The sequence below is a fragment of the Delphinus delphis genome, chromosome 17, assembly GCF_949987515.2.
Source record: "Delphinus delphis chromosome 17, mDelDel1.2, whole genome shotgun sequence".
NCBI classification, from domain to species: Eukaryota; Metazoa; Chordata; class Mammalia; order Artiodactyla; family Delphinidae; genus Delphinus; species Delphinus delphis.
In genome coordinates, this window is record NC_082699.1 from 21,309,830 (window position 1) to 21,328,177 (window position 18,348).

Sequence of the window (18,348 nt, forward strand, 5' to 3'; positions counted from 1 at the left end):
ACATTGTGAAAATGACTATACTACCCATAGCAATCTACAGATTCAATGCAATCCCTATCAAACTACCACTGGCATTTTTCACCGAACTAGAACAAAAAATTTCACAATTTGTATGAAAACACAAAAGAACCCGAATAGCCAAAGCAATGTTGCGAAAGAAAAACGGAGCTGGAGGAATCAGGCTCCCTGACTTCAGACTATACTACAAAGCTACAGTAATCAAGACAGTATGGTACTGGCACAAAAAACAGAAAGATAGATCAGTGGAACAGGATAGAAAGCCCAGAGATAAACCCATGCATATATGGTCACCTTATCTTTCATAAAGGAGTCAACAGTATACAGTGGAAAAAGACAGCCTCTTCAATAAGTGGTGCTGATAAAACAAGACAGGTACATGAAAAAGTATGAAATTAGAACACTCCCTAACACCATACACCAAAATAAACTCAAAATGGATTAAAGAACTAAATGTAAGGCCAGATGCTATCAAACTCTTAGAGGAAACCAGAGGCTGAACACTCTATGACATAAATCACAGCATGATACTTTTTGACCCACCTCCTAGAGAAATGGAAATAAAAATGAACAAATGGGACCTAATGAAACTTCAAAGCTTTTGCACAGCAAAGGAAACCATAAACAAGACGAAAAGACAACCTTCAGAATGGGAGAAAATATTTGCTAATGAAGCAACTGACAAAGGATTAATTTCCAAAATTTACAAGCAGCTCATGTAGCTCAATATCAAATAAACAAACAACCCAATCCAGAAATGGGCAGAAGACTTAAATAGACATTTCTCCCAAGAAGATATACAGATTTCCAACAAACACATGAAAGAATGCTCAACATCATTAATCATTAGAGAAACACAAATGAAAACTACAATGAGATATCATCTCACACTGGTCAGAATGGCCATCATCAAAAAATCTACAAACAATAAATGCTGGAGAGGGTATGGAGAAAAGGGAACACTCTTGCCCTGTTGGTGGGAATGTAAATTGATACAGCCACTATGGAGAACACTATGGAAGTTCCTTAAAAAACTAAAAATAGAACTCCCATATGACCCAGCTATCCCACTACTGCACATATACCCTGAGAAAACCATAATTGGAAAAGAGTCATGTACCAAAATATTCATCGCAGCTCTATTTACAATAGCTAGACATGGAAGGAACCTAGGTGTCCATCGACAGATTAATGGATAAAGAAGATGTGGTACATATATACAGTGGAATACTACCCAGCCATGAAAAGAAACAAAATTGAGTTATTTTTAGTGAGGTGGATGGACCTAGAGTCTGTCCTACAGAGTGAAGTAAGTCAGAAAGAGAAAAACAAATATTGCATGCTAACACATATATATGGAATATAAGACAAAAAAAAGAAAAAGGTCATGAAGTACCTAGGGGCAAGATGGGAATAAAGACACAGACCTACTAGAGAATGGAACTGAGGATATGAGGAGGGGGAATGGTGATCTGTGACAAAGTGAGAGAGTGGTATGGACATATATACACTACCAAACGTAAAATAGATAGTGGGAAGCAGCCGCATAGCACCAGGAGATCAGCTCGGTGCTTTGTGACCACCTAGAGGGGTGGCGTAGGTAGGGTTGGAGAGAGGGAGACTCAAGAGGGAAGAGATATGGGAACATATGTATATATATGACTGATTCACTTTGTTATAAAGCAGAAACTAACACACCATTGTAAAGCAATTATACTCCAATAAAGATGTTAAAAAAATTAAATAAATAAAATAAAAACACAAAAAGCAGAAAAAAGTGAAAGACAAAAACAGAAACAAAGAATGAGGATAACAAATAGAAAACAGTAACAAATATAGTAGATATTAATCCAATTATATCAATCATCACTTTGAACATTAATAAAAGCAGCAATAAAAGACAAATTGTCAAGATGAAGCAAAACACAATAGCTACATGCTAAATACAAAAGACCTACTTTACATATAGAAATATGTGTAGATTAAAATAAATAGATGGAGAAAAATAAACCACGCTAACACTAATCAAAAGAATGCAGAAATAGCGGGCTTCCCTGGTGGCGCAGTGGTTGAGAGTTCACCTGCCGATGCAGGGAACATGGGTTTGTGCCCCAGTCCAGGAAGATCCCACATATCATGGAGTGGCTAGGCCCGTGAGCCATGGCTGCTGAGCCTGCGTGTCTGGAGCCTGTGCTCTGCAATGGGAGAGGCCACGACAGTGAGAGGCCTGCATACCACAAAAAAAAAAAGAAAAAAAAAAGCAGAAATAGCTATATTAATTTCAATGAAAACAGACATCAAAACAATAAAGAAGGTCAATACTTCATTATTAAAGGGCAGTTCTCCATGAAGACGTAACAATTCTTTTTGTGTGTAAGCCTAATAACAGAATGTCAAACTACTCAAGGCAAAAAGTCATAGAATTTCAAGGAGAAATAGTTGAACCTCCTATCATATTTGGGGACTTCAACACCCCTCTATCAGAAATGGATATATCGAGCAGCTAGAAAATCAGTAAGGACAAAGTTGAACTCAGCAACTTCATTAGTCACCTGGATATAATGGACATCTAGCTACCTCATCCAGCAACAGCAGTATACGCATTCTTCTCAAGCTCACGTGAAGCATTAACCAAGATATACCACATTCTGGGACATGAACCATACCTTAACAAAACTTAAGACTTAAAACTTTAAAAGACTTTAAAAGATTTTTAAAAGACTTTAAAACTTAAAACTTAAGAAAAGTTAAAAAAATGTAAATCACTCAACGTCTGCTTTCAGACAACAGTGGAATGAAAATCAATAAGAGAAAGATGATTGAAAAACTCCTAAAATACATGGAGATTAAACAAGAAATTTCTAAAAATCACATAAATCAAAGAAAAAATCTCAAGAGATTAAAAAAATTTTTTGAACTAAATGAAAATTAAAACTATTTATCAAAATTTGTGAGATGCAGCAGAACCAGTGCCAAGAGGGAAATTTATAGCATCATAGGCATATATTAGAAGAGACAAAAAATCTAAAATCAACAATCTAAAATCAATAATTACGAAACTAGAAAAAGAAAAGCAAATTAAACCCAATGTGTGTAGAAAAAAATAATCAAATTTAGAATAGAAACTAAATAAATTTGAAAAAAAATCAGTGAAACCCAGAGCTGGTTCTTTGAAAGATGAATAGAATCAATAAGCATCTAGTCAGGGTAACAAAGATAAAAATAAAAGAGAGGAGGCACATATCACTATTAACAGTAATAAAAGAAGGGGCATCACTATACATCCCATGGACATTAAAAGGGTTATAATGGAATACTATGAGCAACTCTATGCCCACAAATTTGATTATGTGGATGAAATGAACCATTTCCATGAACAATACAACTTTCCAAAACTCACATGAGAAGAAATAGAAATTTTATAAGGCCAATATATATTAAAGAAATTTAATCAATTGTTAATAATTTTCCCAAACTGAAAGCATTAAGCCCAAATGTGTTCTCCCAGGTAGGCAAAGCTAATCCAACATTTGAAAATCAATTAGTGTACTCATGACATCAACAGGTTAAAAAAACTCACATGATCATATCAATAAATGTAGAAAAGTTGACAAAATTCAGTATCTATGCAAACTAAAATTTTTCAGTAAACTGGGAATAGAGGGGGAGTTCCTCAACTTGATTAAGAATATTGACAAGAAACTGTAGCTAACATTATATTTAATGGTGAGAAATTTGAAGTTTTCTCACTAAAATCAGGAGCAAGGCAAAAATATCCCCTCTCAGCACTGCTTTTCAACATGAAAATTCTAGATATTGCAATATGAAAGGAAAAGGAAATAAAAGGTATACAAATTGGGAGGGAAGAAATAAAATAGTTTGTAGATAACATGATTGTACATGTAGAAAATCCAAAAGAATCAACAACAACAACAAAACACCTCCTGGAAGTAATAAACAAGTATAGAAAATTTGCAGTATGTAATGATAATGTACAAAAATTAATCATTTTCCTATGTGTCAGTAACGAAAAAGTGGCATTGGAATAAAAAACACAATTCAATTTTCTTTATCACCCCCAAGATTGAAATACTTTGGTTTAATTTTACCAAATAGGTCCAAGATCCATATGAGGAAAACTATAGAACTCTGGTGAACAAATCAAAGTTTAACTAAATAAATGGAGAGATATTCCTTATTCATGGATAGGAAGACTCAATATTTTCATGATGTCAGTTCTTTCCTACTTCATCTATATATTCAAAGTAATGACAATCAAAATCCCAAGAGTTATTTTGTGGATTTAAGAAACTGATTCTAAAGTTTATGTGGAGAGGCAAAAGACCCCAAATAGCCAACATAATATTGAAGGAAAAGAACAAAGTTGGAGGTCTGACACTACCCAACTTCAAGACTCGCTGTATAGCTACAGTGATCAAGTCAGTGTCTTATTGTGTGAGGTAATGGATATGTTAATTATGTTGATCTTGGTAATCATTGCACAATATATATGTGTATCAAATAATCACATTATACATTTTGAATATATACAATTATATTTGTCTATTATTCCTCAATAAAGTTGGAAAAAGTGTGTTATTTGAAAAACTATACACATACAGCAATGAAACAGATTAGAGAGCCCAGAAATAGACCTATATAAATATAGTCAGTTGATCACTAACAAAGGAGCAAAGGTAATAAAATGGAACAAAGATAGTCTTTTCAACAATTGGGCTGGAGCAACTGGTCCTCTACATACAAAAAGAAAAATTAAAAAAATGAATCTTGACATACACTTTACACTTTTCTCAAAAATTAACTCATAATGGATCATAAACCTAAATGTATTAACATACAAAACTATAAAACTGTTAGAAAATAGCATAGGAGAAAAACTAAATAACCTTGGTTATGTCAATGGATTAGTACATACAACACCAAAGGCACACTCCATGAAAGAAATAAAAGTTAGATTTCATTAAAACTTAAAACTCTTGTTTTGTGAAAGGTAATGTCAAGAGTATTAGAAAAGAACTCACAAACTGGGAAAAAATATTTGCAGAAGATGCATCTGATAAAGAACATTTAACCACAATATTCAAAGAACTTATAAAACTCAACAGTAAGAAAACAAATAACAATTAAAAATTGGGTCTAAGTCCTTAACAGACACCTCAGCAAAATATAATTCATGTGTTATGGCAAATAAACACATGAAAAGATGTTCCACATCATATGTCATGGAAGAAATTCAAATGTAAATAATGAGATAGCATTACACACCTATCAGAATGGCCAAAATCCAACATAATGACTACATCAAATGCTGATAAGAATGTGAAGCAATAAAAAGATCAGTAATTCTCAAAGTGTGTGCGGGGGAAAGGAATGAATAGGTAGAGCAAAGAACATTTTTAAGTCAGGGAATACACTCTGTATTGTACATGCCATGATGTATTTGTTCACCAGGAGTGACCCTTAATATAAACTGTGGACTTTGGGTGATTATGCTGTGTCACAATGTAGGTTCATTAATTGTAACACATGTTCCATTCAGGTTGGACATGTTGATAATACAGAGGCTATGAATGGGTAAGGAAGGAAAGGGAGATTTTCATATATGGGAAATCTCTTTACTTTTCTCTTAATTTTACAGTGAATATAAAACTGCACTTTAAAAAATACTCTTAAAGCATACTAATCATGTACTTGCTTCCAAGAAAAACCTTAACAAATTTACTATGGGAGATTTTACCAACATTTTACATAATCTTAAACCAATCAATTTAGCTGTAGGTAATAGCAAGGTGATTTCCCCCAACAAATCTTAACTGCCTAGAAACTAACATTTCTGGACAAACCTTGGATCATATGAAAATCAATACTGATAATATGAACTATGTAGAAAACAATACAAAGAAGAACTTTTTAAACCATAGTCTGTATGACACACTAGAAAAGCTATACTTTGAAGAGTTTCATATCTATAAATGGTTTAATTATAGAGAGAAGCAAACATTTTTTTAAAAAAATTGAATTCATCTTAAGAAATTAAACCAAAAAAATGTATGAAGTGGAAATTTATCAATATTTAAGCTGAAATAAAAATATAATAAAAATTATAAATACATTTTTAATATTTACATAATCATCAAATGAGATAGAGTATAAACATATTAAACTGCATAATATTTAGAATGAGATAGGAGACAAACCAATATAAAATATGATCAAATTAATTATAAGGAATGTATGCAACTATATGGAAATAAATAGAAACACTAGAGGAAATAGACAATTTCCTACTCAATGTCAACATCAAAATTAACCAAAAATGAAGCCCAAAGCATACATATACCAATTACCATAAGAGAGAAATGTGATTATGTATCTACCAATGAAAAAGTAATCAGGACCCAATCATTTCACAGTTGGAGTCTACTCCTTTTTAAATACTGCCTTTCAGGTTGTTAAAGATACAGAGCTCTCAAATTCATTTTTCTGAATTCAACATAACTTTACAACCAAATCTCAAACATCATATACAATGGTGAAAGATTGAAAACTTTTCCTTATTAAAGATCAGGAATAAGTCAAAGATGCCTAGTTTCACCACTTCTATTTAACATATATACTGGAAGTCCTAGCCGGAGCAATCAGGCAATAAAAAAAAAAGGCATTCAAATTGAGAAGGAAGAAGTAAAATTATCTCTGTTATAGAAAAAGCTAGGTAATAGCCAGACCATTCAATTCAGTGTCCAAAGAGAAATAAGTAATTCATGACCTGCAAATTTAACAACTACATGAAAATATGTTCAAACTCATCAGGTAGGGTAAGAAAAATTAAAAAGCAAGGAAGTATTGCTTTATAACTATTAGGTTTCTAAAGGAAAAATGTGATAACATTTTATGCTGGCAGGAATTTAGGAAACATGATACTCTCATACATGGCTGGTAGACATATAAATTGTTACAGTCACTGTGCATCTATTAAATTAAAATATGCATACATCACTGGTTCAGAATTTTCAATCCCATGGCAATTTGTTCCATAATATTTTTTAAATAAATAAATAGACATTAATTATATAAGTGCATGCATTGTAGAATTGTACATAGTGGTAAAAAAAATGGAAACACTTAATGTTCATTAAGAGGAGAATGGTTAAATAATTTATGGTACACCCATATTGTGGGTAATTGTACAGCCATTAAAAAGAGTGTGGTATTTTTGGATGAGAATGTTAAGATGCAAAAACAATATAAGATATTCTCATTTTTAAAACTAACACAAGTAAATTCCTTTGTGTGTATAATTTCATTTTAATATGAATTATATTCATGGTGAAAAGTATGGAAGGACACACAGGATGTTGTTAACCAGGTCTGGAGTGTCAGTATGTGTGAAGAAAATGTGGCAGAAAGCGAAGGGGAAAAGAAAAGAAGTAAGTAATAAGTAAATGGAATAATAGGAGGTGAATTACCTAAAGGCCTTGAGGAATCAAAATACCTTTACAATAGCCCAAGCGTGAAGTGATGGCAGTGCAAATTAGGGCATTAGTGATAAGAATGGAAAGGCAGTGACTGGGAATGTCTGTGGCAACCAGGTGTTCTCGAGTCATGTTATTAACTAAGTCTTTAAGGGAATTCAAGAAATAGTAGTTCTTTTTTCCCATCTAGGTCCTGAACTAATTGAGAAGGAATAAAACAGAAAGTCAAGTGCTGAACCTCTATTTGATGTTTATTAACAGAAAAAGGGAGGTAAGGGCAAATGATAGTATCAGAAGCCAAAGAAAAATATTTACAAAAAGAAGAGTGTGTGTATGTGCGTGCTGTATGTATGTAATATACATGTACTACAGATAGTATATGTATGAGTGATAGAAAAAATAGAGTGAAATGCTACAAAGATACTAAGGAGAACGACAATAGATTTTTAAAATCTAGGTTTGGTATAAAGCTGGTCACTAGATAGCTTTCTGAACATGGTCGTAGTTGAGTGATGGGAGACATAGAAGAGCTCATTAGGCTTAAAGTGAATGAAAGAAGTGACTGCAGATTACCCTTTGGGAAGAATGTCAATAATATAAAAGAAAAATGGCAGTAGAAAGAGGTCACAGTTGGTTCTTGGCTGTGGGTGTCAGAAAACAATGTATAAAAAGGCAAACCAAAAAGCTAGGATTTGGAATAGAAGTTTTAAAAAAACATTAATCAATTGTTAATATGAATCATAGACTATATTCTGCATACCTGGCCAAAGAAATTTAACTAAGACCTTAACTTTCACCATGAGGAGCCCAAGTAGTCTTCATGATTGTTATAGTACTTTTGGGAGGATAAAGCAAACATGGAGAAGATAAATGCAATGTGACATTAGATTAGGCATTTGGACTGAGTATACATGTATACATACATACAGAGAAAAAAAAGAAAAGAAGACACACACATACAGATGCTTACATGCACCCTGGAACAAGAGAAGTGTCAGGCTGACAGACAAAGAAAAGACTAGTAGGCTGTAGTCTGGGCAAATTAGTCTAAGGTCATAGATTTTAGCTGGATGACTTAGCTGATAGGTCTCAAAAGAGATCATCTGATGCAGCCCCCTTCTCAGGTAGAAATGATATGATCCCCAGTGAGAAACACAGTGAGTTTAATTAAGTTGACCAGGTTTATATAGCCATAACCAGCAGATGGGTAAGTCAGGTCCACAGTCATCTTTTGCACCCCTGCAACACCATGCTGAACTCAATAAAACTTAACATCCTGAACTAGACACTGTCTTTTTTATGTAGTTGTAACTTTATATGTCAGTACTAGTTATATGACCTTACAATATTTACCTGAGTGCATGCAAAACATTGACTGCTATCCTCAAGAAATCTCCCTATAGATGGAATATTACAAAGGTGGCTCTTTCCCTGAGGTATTTAAAATACAGAGGAGCTTTGAATGTTGGTAAGGCAAGGGCCTTCTGATGAGATGAACTTCCTGAAATTAACATTAATTTTGACGATCCTAAGTTTAAGATTCTCCAACAACCTACTGGGTATGAGAGATGTGAGTTGATTAGTTGGGCCACCTCCTATACGTGGCAGCTCTTTCACATACCTAAAAAATACTAGTGATCATAATAGAAAGTAGTATCATTCGGAGCTTTAAATTCATGGCTTTCCTTTCTTCATTTCTGTATGTATCTTACCTGTTCATATTTGCATAGTAGTACTAATTAATGTTCTGGCAAATTACAATAGGATTCCTGTGGAATTACAATTTATATCCACATGTATACTGAAACAATTCAGTATGACTCATATGTTAACAATGAGTACCATAGGAATTAATAGTGATTGTGTCACTTACTATAACATGTTGCCAAACAATTATTATGTGCAGCTGATGAACATTTGAATAAATGCCATCATACCCTGTACTCAATTAAAACAACAGCACTAATAATTAATAGCACCGTTATTCATATCAAGTTATGGCTGTTGGCATCGTGTGTTCTAGGAAATGACTGTAGGAATAAATGTTCGTTTCAATTTCATTTATATCTTGCTCTGAAGTATTAAAATGTAATTTGCATGAAATACATGCATCATTCTCAACATAAGAAAGCAGCTGTCTCATCTGCTGGGTGATTGAGAAAGAAATGTTTTTTCTTAAAGAAAATCTAAAAATGCATAGATGAAGACAAATGCCTCATTTTTGATAGTTTGTTTTGTCAAGAAAACATTTAGTATTTGTTTACTGAGAGAGAAATGCAGTTTGTAGCCAGTTAGAATGAGTAATCTACAAAAAAAAAAAACAAAAAAAAACAGGTTATTGGATAAAATAGACCTATCCTCCACAGTCTAAAATAAAAATTTTATTAAATTACTCAGGTTAAGTAATCTAACATTCTAGATGTTGTTATCTGGGAGATGTAAACATTAAGCTGCTTCTGTCATTACATATTAATAAACCAAATTACTTTGTTATGGGAGTTACTGACTAAGGGTTGTGGCACAAAAGAGGCATGTTTTGATGGTCGGGCAGGAAGAAACAGTATATTTATTAACAAATGTGACACACACTTTACAATCCAGAGATATATTTAGGTTTTTTCTAGTCTTACCGCCAAAAGCATGCCAATTCTGAAAGCTTCAAAGATAGCCAGACCCCTGACTCTGCTGCCTTTAGCGTTTGTGAGAAATCTAAATATATTGCACCAGTTCACCACCTTCAAACTCAGAAGGACAGCAACTAGTTGCTCTTTTGGAAATATCTCAACTTCTTTGCAATATCCTACCTAAATTAGAGTCCTCTGAGTTTTCCAGTGTAATAGTATATAACATGCCACAATATAAAACAAGTTTAGTAGCACAGTAATTGGCACTACTTATATATTAGAAAATGCTAATATATCAATTACTCTGTGATTAAAGCCAAAAATTAATTCAGTGGAAATGTAACCTACTGGGAGGAAAGAATTAAAAATAGCTGTCCTATGAAATATTCCTCTCTTGATTACTGGTAAGGTATTTCTGGAGAAAGAAAGAGGCAAATAACTTAACTCCTTGTAAACATGCTGATAACTGACCTCCTAGTTTGTAAACCAATGGTATTTGCTAGGAGAATAAATGAACTGCTTTGTGCAACTTGACCCTGGTGTGGGATTGCTTACAATAAACAACTCTATGCTCTATGGATTTATGAGGCATGACTCTCTGGAGAATGTCATGTAAGCTATACAAATCTCTGGTGTATGAAATGGAGGCACTTCATAACCCAAATTCATTCTAACTTCCTTGTGAGCTAAACTGGAAACCTCTTTAGCAATGCAATCTACATCCAGTCAGAAAGTATGAGACCCTTACAGGAAAGAAGGACCCAAAGAGCCATGTGGGGTACTCCACACATCCTCCTGCTTTGTCTGTATCTCATGATTGCATGCTTCCTTAGTGAAATTTAATGCTGTGTAAGCTATGTGGTTTATGTGAAGACTAACTTTTTTGTTACTCCCCTACATCTACCCACCAAAGGTCAAGGATTGGGTAAGAGGGCAAGGGTGGCATTGACATGTTTTTCAAACTGCCCACATAAGTCTCATGGAAGTCTTCCTAGCACAAGACTATGAGCCCAAATTCTCCTAAGCTTGTTTTTCTCAATGTCTAGTGTCAATATCACTAATCATTGGTAGACAGTTATAAATTCCTTAAGATTTTTGTTTTTGTTTTTTTGGTTTGCTTGTGTGTTTTCTTTCTCAAGTGTATACATCTTATTTTTTTCTCCTGGAGAAAGTTTTGCAATGATTATTGATAGACCAAAGGAAATCAAGTACCAAAGAGTTTAAACTAACAGAGTCTATTTTTTCTTAACTTTAAAATGTATTTTATCTGTTTCTTTCTCTGTATCCCATCAAAGAATGATTTCCAGTCTTTACTTTTTCTCCACACAAAACAAATTAGTCACTCTCCACTCAAAAGTCTATCAGTTCCATTCAAAAAGTATCTTTTCATTTTATGGATTCTCTTCAGTAGTAGAGTTGTATGAAAGTATAATCAGTGCTTGGAGTTTTACTTGGATGCTTCTTTGCTACCAGCTGTTCTCAAATCTGGCTTACAAGAGCTCTGCAGGAAAGTCTCAACCTACAGTGATCATTGTCAGTTCATATTCTATGTCCAAAAGAGACTCTGTAATGCACAAAATTTTCACAGGTGATTGGGATAAGCATACTGCTCTATACACACACACACATACACAAACACACACTCATTAGGAATGTTTATTCTGAGATAATTCATCTTCACTTTGTAGTATTTGTGATATTGCCAGCTTAAGGCCAGGACTCTATTTCATGGCCAAGAAATCTAATAATAAGAAAAGCTGCGATCCATAAACAAGTCACATTATCACTTTGCTTTAATCAGTTGAGCTGATTGACTCTTTAAAAGAGCAGGGTAGCTATTAGAATATAATAAAATGGTAAATGTATAAATCCATTTATAGCCATGTTTTATTTCATACACAGAGGTCCTGAATTTAGTATGTTTATTAGTGGGATGAAAAATGTGCCTTGCACTGGATATACAATATATTTGACTCCTCCATTTATTCCTTAACAGTATATTTGGTACACCATTATCATTGGGGGAGTCTTTAGTTATTCAGTATGAAGGCTCATCTTCTCAGCCAAAGGTTAGAGTAATAGTATTTATTTGAAATGTAAATGAAGACTTCCACCAAGGAATGCATGTTTCATTTTGCATTTGTCTCTAATCAGAATGTCCTATGAATAATGTAGTTTGGCACCAATGTCCTCATTAAGCAAGTTTCCTATTATTGCATTTTCTGATTATAATCTCCTCATTTAACTTCCTTTACTATTCCTGCTGATGATCATTCATATGCTTAGGTCTTCAATATTAGTCTGAACATACACACACACACACACACACACACACACACACACACACACACAGATACATACACACACACAGAGCTAGCCTTCTGTAGATGAAAATCAAATTATATTTATGACCAGATGTCCTTTAAATAAAGGGTTGTTATCCATTGTATGTCCAAGAAATGGCATGGAGTTGGATTGTCAGACTGGACTAAAAGAGAAAATGAGTTTCAAACTAGTCTCCATTTATATCCATCTACAACACAATTTCACAATTATACTTGATTGACAGAAATGGCCAAGAAAGAAATAGAATGGCAAAAGAAATTGAACTAACTAAAATAGTTTATTGTTGTTGTTTTCTTAATTTTTCATTTGCTTTCAGTTAACCACAGTATTATACATTACTAGAATTTGAAAAGGACTTTGAGAGATCCATATTTTAAACATATGAGAACTCAAAATGAGTCCTTTTCATAGCCAGGATACAGATTTCAACTGTATAACTCTAGAAAAAATACATGTCTTCAGACTTTTTAGAAGGAAAATTCACATTTTATCTCCTTGAAACCTTGACAAGATTAAAGAAAAGGTGGTCAACTTAAAGAGTGATGATAATGAAGTGTCAAAACCAAGCTAGAAAGAGAGTTCTCACTCCTAGACACATGTCTTCCGTCCTGCAATTCCTACAAACCATATTTTAACCATATTCAAAGTCCTAGGAAAGAATTTATTAAGCAGGGAACATTTTGCTCTATACTTTAATTTGTTTATTTAACTATTCCTCAATGGAAATAAAGATGCTCATCATTGTCCTGTATAAAAATGAATCAAATACAGTTAACATGGATATGTTAAAAGCATGGGAAAGATATAAAATATATACACAAACTGTAAACAGTGGTTACTTCTGGGGTGGGGATTGTAAAAATGAAAAAGGACTTTTATAATTTAGTGTGAATACTTCTGTGTTATTTAACTGTTTTATAATGACTGTATATTTGTAATTATAAAAGCAGCACATTATTTTCTTCAAACTTTCATATGTTTAAAGGTTCTGAGCTGGCTTTTTATCTAAATTAGCACAGATTTCCAAAATTTCCTAGCAGATACAGTTTTCCACATAAAACATATTAAATCTTTTGTATGTTCTTCTTGAAACCTTTCCAATATATATATATATATATATATATATATATATATTTATGTTGTGGTTTATTATCACTGTCCAGAATTAGACACAGTCCTTTTGTAAGCATTGTACTAATATTGAATTCATAAGAAGATTATGTGTATCTCTGTGGACTTTCTTTTTTTATATAAAGAAAATGATATATATTGGTGGCAGATTTTCAAAGAAATGAAGTTGAGGAGATAGTTTTTCCATAGTACTTGTTTGGATTAATATAAATTTTAAAATCACCTGCCAACATTAAGCAGGATTAGGTTTGGGTAATGTAAGTACTATCCCATGATTATAGTATGGAGAGCCCTATATGTCCAGATTTTATATTTCTACAGCAGTTGCTCCAGAAAATCACCAGGGACATACCCAGTATTTGCCTTGCTGTTATCCTTTTCATCAGGGGTTTAAAATTCAATACCATTGTAGAAACCTATTATTAATATCCTGACTGTTTTCTTTATGAAAAATATTACAGACTATTCTTTAAAAGTCATGTCAAAAGCATGCACTACCTTATTCAAAGATCAAGCTTAAGGATCTAAGGAGATAAAAAGGTGTTCCTTCATTAATAAAACTACTCATCACTTACTGAACCCATGTGTTTGGAACAATGCTACGCTCTTTCAGTGAATTATTTAATCTTTATAATGTTATTCTAAAATAAGGTGTTGTGTTTATAGATGAGAGAGGAAATTTGGGCTTGGTGAGATTAAATAACTTGCTCACATAAAGCGGGAGACTTGTGATTTGCAATTAGATTTTTCTGACTCCAAAACACACTTTTAACTTATATCCAACATATAATATATATTTCATGGCTCCATTAATTTGGATGTAGGAAATTGCATTTTAGGACTATTTCCTCAAGTTCTTAATCCACAGAGCACTGTTCCCTTAGCCCTATATGTAGACAAAACAGAAATAATATAAAATAGAATATGTTAATGGTCATATTTATGATGCAAGTATTTTTAAGAGCATAGAGAGGGAGCATTGCTTGGAAAATGAAAGTGGTCATTACAGAGAGTTAAGACTAAAATAATTCTTTGAAGTAAAATGAATACCTGGACAGGTAGGAAAGAAAGGAAGACTTTACAGGGAAAGGAAATGTTATGAACAATAATTGAGGGCAGGAAATAGATGAGAGCTATCTAAATAGTAGATATTTCTGAGTGGTGGTGGGTGATATCTTGGAATTGGCTGCATGTGATATTCTGATGATAGGTGGAAAATTTGTCTAGAGTGTAGGAAAAAGTAAAATACTACTGAAGCAAGAAGTTGATTTCCCCAGAAACAGATTTTTGTCTCAGTCCATGTAGGCTGCTATAAAAAATGTCACAAACTAGGTAGTTGGTAAACAACAGAGATTTCTTTCTCACAGTTCTAGAGGCTGGGAATTCAAAAATCATGGCAACAGCAGATCCAGTGTGGTGGCTCCTGGGGGCCCACTTCCTGATTCATACACAGGTGCCTTCTCTTTATATACTCACAGGGAGAAGGAGGTGAAAGATCTCTGTGCAACCTTTTATTATAAGAGCACTAATATCATTCATGAGGGTTCTACCCTCATAACTGAATTACCTCCCAAAGGCCCCACTTCATAATACCATCACATTGTGCATTGGGATTTTCATCCATGAATTTTCAGAATATACAAGCATTCAGACCATAGCAGATTCCAAGACAAACGTTGCATGCAGGAGGTTTATTTGGAAGGATGTACTTTGCAAAGACACCACTAAAGCCCTAAGGATAAGAGGATTGGGCAGAGTGGGAAATTGAACTGTTATGCAGTTACAACAGATCAATACCCCAACCAAAACCACATATTGCAATGAAGTTGGGATGGCCTTTTAAAGTTGTCCCAAATTGACCCAGGCCTTGAACACTAACATTGACTAGTCATTTGATGCAAACTGTCCCTGAGGAAGAGGAATAACCCTGGTGAGGCAGATTTTTAGGCTGAGGGTAATCCCAGGAGAAGAGCCCAGCTGTGAGCTACCAGCAGTCAACACTTCCAGTTGTTGGGAGAATGAGTACCTTGGTCCTAAAGGAGGATCTCAGTGGTGTACCATCACATTCACTATAGTCTAGCCCATGTGTCACTTGGATTTAATTGTGTAAGTTTGCCCTATCTGGCAAAACTCCTCCAGTATTATGGTCAGCCTTTTCTTGGGGAAAATTATAAAATTAAGTTTAGCAGAGAAAAGTAAGCCCCTGATCATCATGCTCTTTTCAAGTTATAATTGCTGAACTTGTGTATTAAATTAAGCAGGGGATTGCCAAGTGATATACCAGTAGATCACCTGGGTATCAAATGTGTTCTTCCTTGACATATCCAAGATATTCATGAACCCATGTGCATCCTTAATTCAGGCCACTTTTCTTTCTATGCAGCATGGAAGGTCAGGGCCATGCAATGTGGATTGCCCATTAGAAGGATATCTCCGCACCAGTGTCTTTCAAATCACCCTTAAGTTTAGCTGCAGTACAGCAGCAGTCCATTTTCAGTTTCAATCCCAAAACTGAGCCAATGCACACATGTACCAAGATTAGTCTGTTTCCTTCTCTGTATGTTGGTCATAAGGTACACAATCCTATGATGACATAGGGATGATCTTAGAGAGAGGTACCAGTGTATTGATAGTGGTGGATCACATGGGGGACTAGGCTACCTACTCATGAAACTTACTCGTGCTCATTGGCCCTGCTCTTGTCCAGTCCAGGAGACACCACTTCAATCATATGATGGATTTCTGCTAGGCTTATTTAAACTTATGCCTTGGTTGCTGTGAAAAAAAACAGCTTATAGCGGGCAGCTCTCGCCACATGAGCATACTTATATTATCTATATCTAGCAAAGTTTAGTAGTACTTCAGAATCCATTTTTTAAATGGAATAAAAAGTTTTGATGCAAGTAGCAAGGCTTTATGCCAGATTTTTAAGATCTATGGTATATGTTATAATTTTCTCACAGGGGTGTACCCTAAACACCATGTGGTATTTTTTCTACTGTGAAACATCTAATTCCATAGGTTCTGTTGAGTTATATGTCAAAGCAACAGTGCTGCTTACAACACAGCCTACACCTGCTAAGAATTCTTTTTGCACTGGGCTGCACTCCCAGCTAACAGCCTTCGTTGTTATTCAACAGAGAATCAGAGCTCTATTCCCACTTTTGGAATATGTTGCCTTTAGTAACTGAAGAAGCCTTCTAGATATTGAGCTCCTTTGATAGCGGTGGACTATGAAAGATGCAATAATTTATCATTTTTTGGAGAGCAAGTCCTGTCATGCATCAGATCACTGAATTTATGACAAAACTACATTGATGTGGCAAGACCCTGAATCCTCATATAGTTTTTCTTCCACTGTCTAGAACATATGTGTCTTATCAAGGCTTCAAATATGGTTCCCATATCTTGTCATCTATTTGGATTAACATAATAGCTTTGATATAGTGGACCAAAGTGATATTCTGCAGAATATCCAGATGGCCCAAATCTTTTCAAACTATATTATGACAGAAGGGGAGAAGGTTAATCTAGCTTTGGGACAAAACCATAAAACCATTGTATGGCACATTGCATATGAATGGGAACTACTTCTTGCGCTCCAGCCTGATAAGCATAGAAAATTAAGCTTCTACCAGCTCAAAAGCCACATGCCATGTACTGAAAATCATGTTAATTTTCTCTAGCAAAGCTACCTCATTAACGCAACACCTGAAAATGAGGCTTCTCATTTGTAGTAGCCAGCTGACACCGTCTAGGTGAATTTGTGGTAGCTAGCTGACATCTTCTAGGATTCATATGGCTTTGCCTTCCCTACTATAATGATCCCTCTCCATAGGCTGAGTGACTGATGTGGATGTTCTTCCAATTACCAAGTATAAGTATTTCATTTATACTGAAAATGATAGCTGGTATGTCGGTGAACCCAGTGTACTCACTGTGAGTCACACTTGGGCCTGGACTCTATTTATTACTTGATTCATGCATGTTTTTCTCTAATAGGAATTCCATGATAACACTTTGGGTCCCTGTGTACTAATGTAAATATTGCCCTAGTGTATAGCTACTGGAGCCTTTGAGTGAGGTTTGGGGGAATCATTGCTGTATATACTTGTTGGGGTATTGCACAGTCCTTCCTTCTCATGATCCAGTTTTACCTCCAGTTAATGGGCTCTGGATTGGAAAGAAACTCAAGTTCTGAAACCAGGCAAGGGTCCATGAATCTTTGTTGAAGTAATTTCTATCCTTGATTTCTTTTGATTGAATATATTTTGCAATACACTCAATGGCTTTCCATTTATTTTGTCCTTATGGATTATGTGTTCTAATTACCAGCTCTATAAAAGAGCATTAGGGGATAACATCTTTCCCCAGAAATATCACCTTTATGTCTAGATGGAGCAGTGGATGACACAAAAAGAGGCAAAAAAAATAGATTGTTCTTAACAACGCTAGACAGAGTGCTTCACCAATTCTTTTAGGAAATAATAATTATAAACTAACAGAAAAATCTCATTGCAGTTGTGTTTTTGTAGTTCTTTAGCATACAGAAATGCACATAAATTACTATAATATACATAACACACTCTATATGTTCAATTTTCTTTTCTTTAAATTTTTATTAGAGTATAGTTGATTTACAATGTTGTGTTAGTTTCAGGTGTACAGCAAAGTGAATCAGTTATACATATATCATATATCCATTCTTTTTTAGATTCTTTTCCCATATAGGCCAT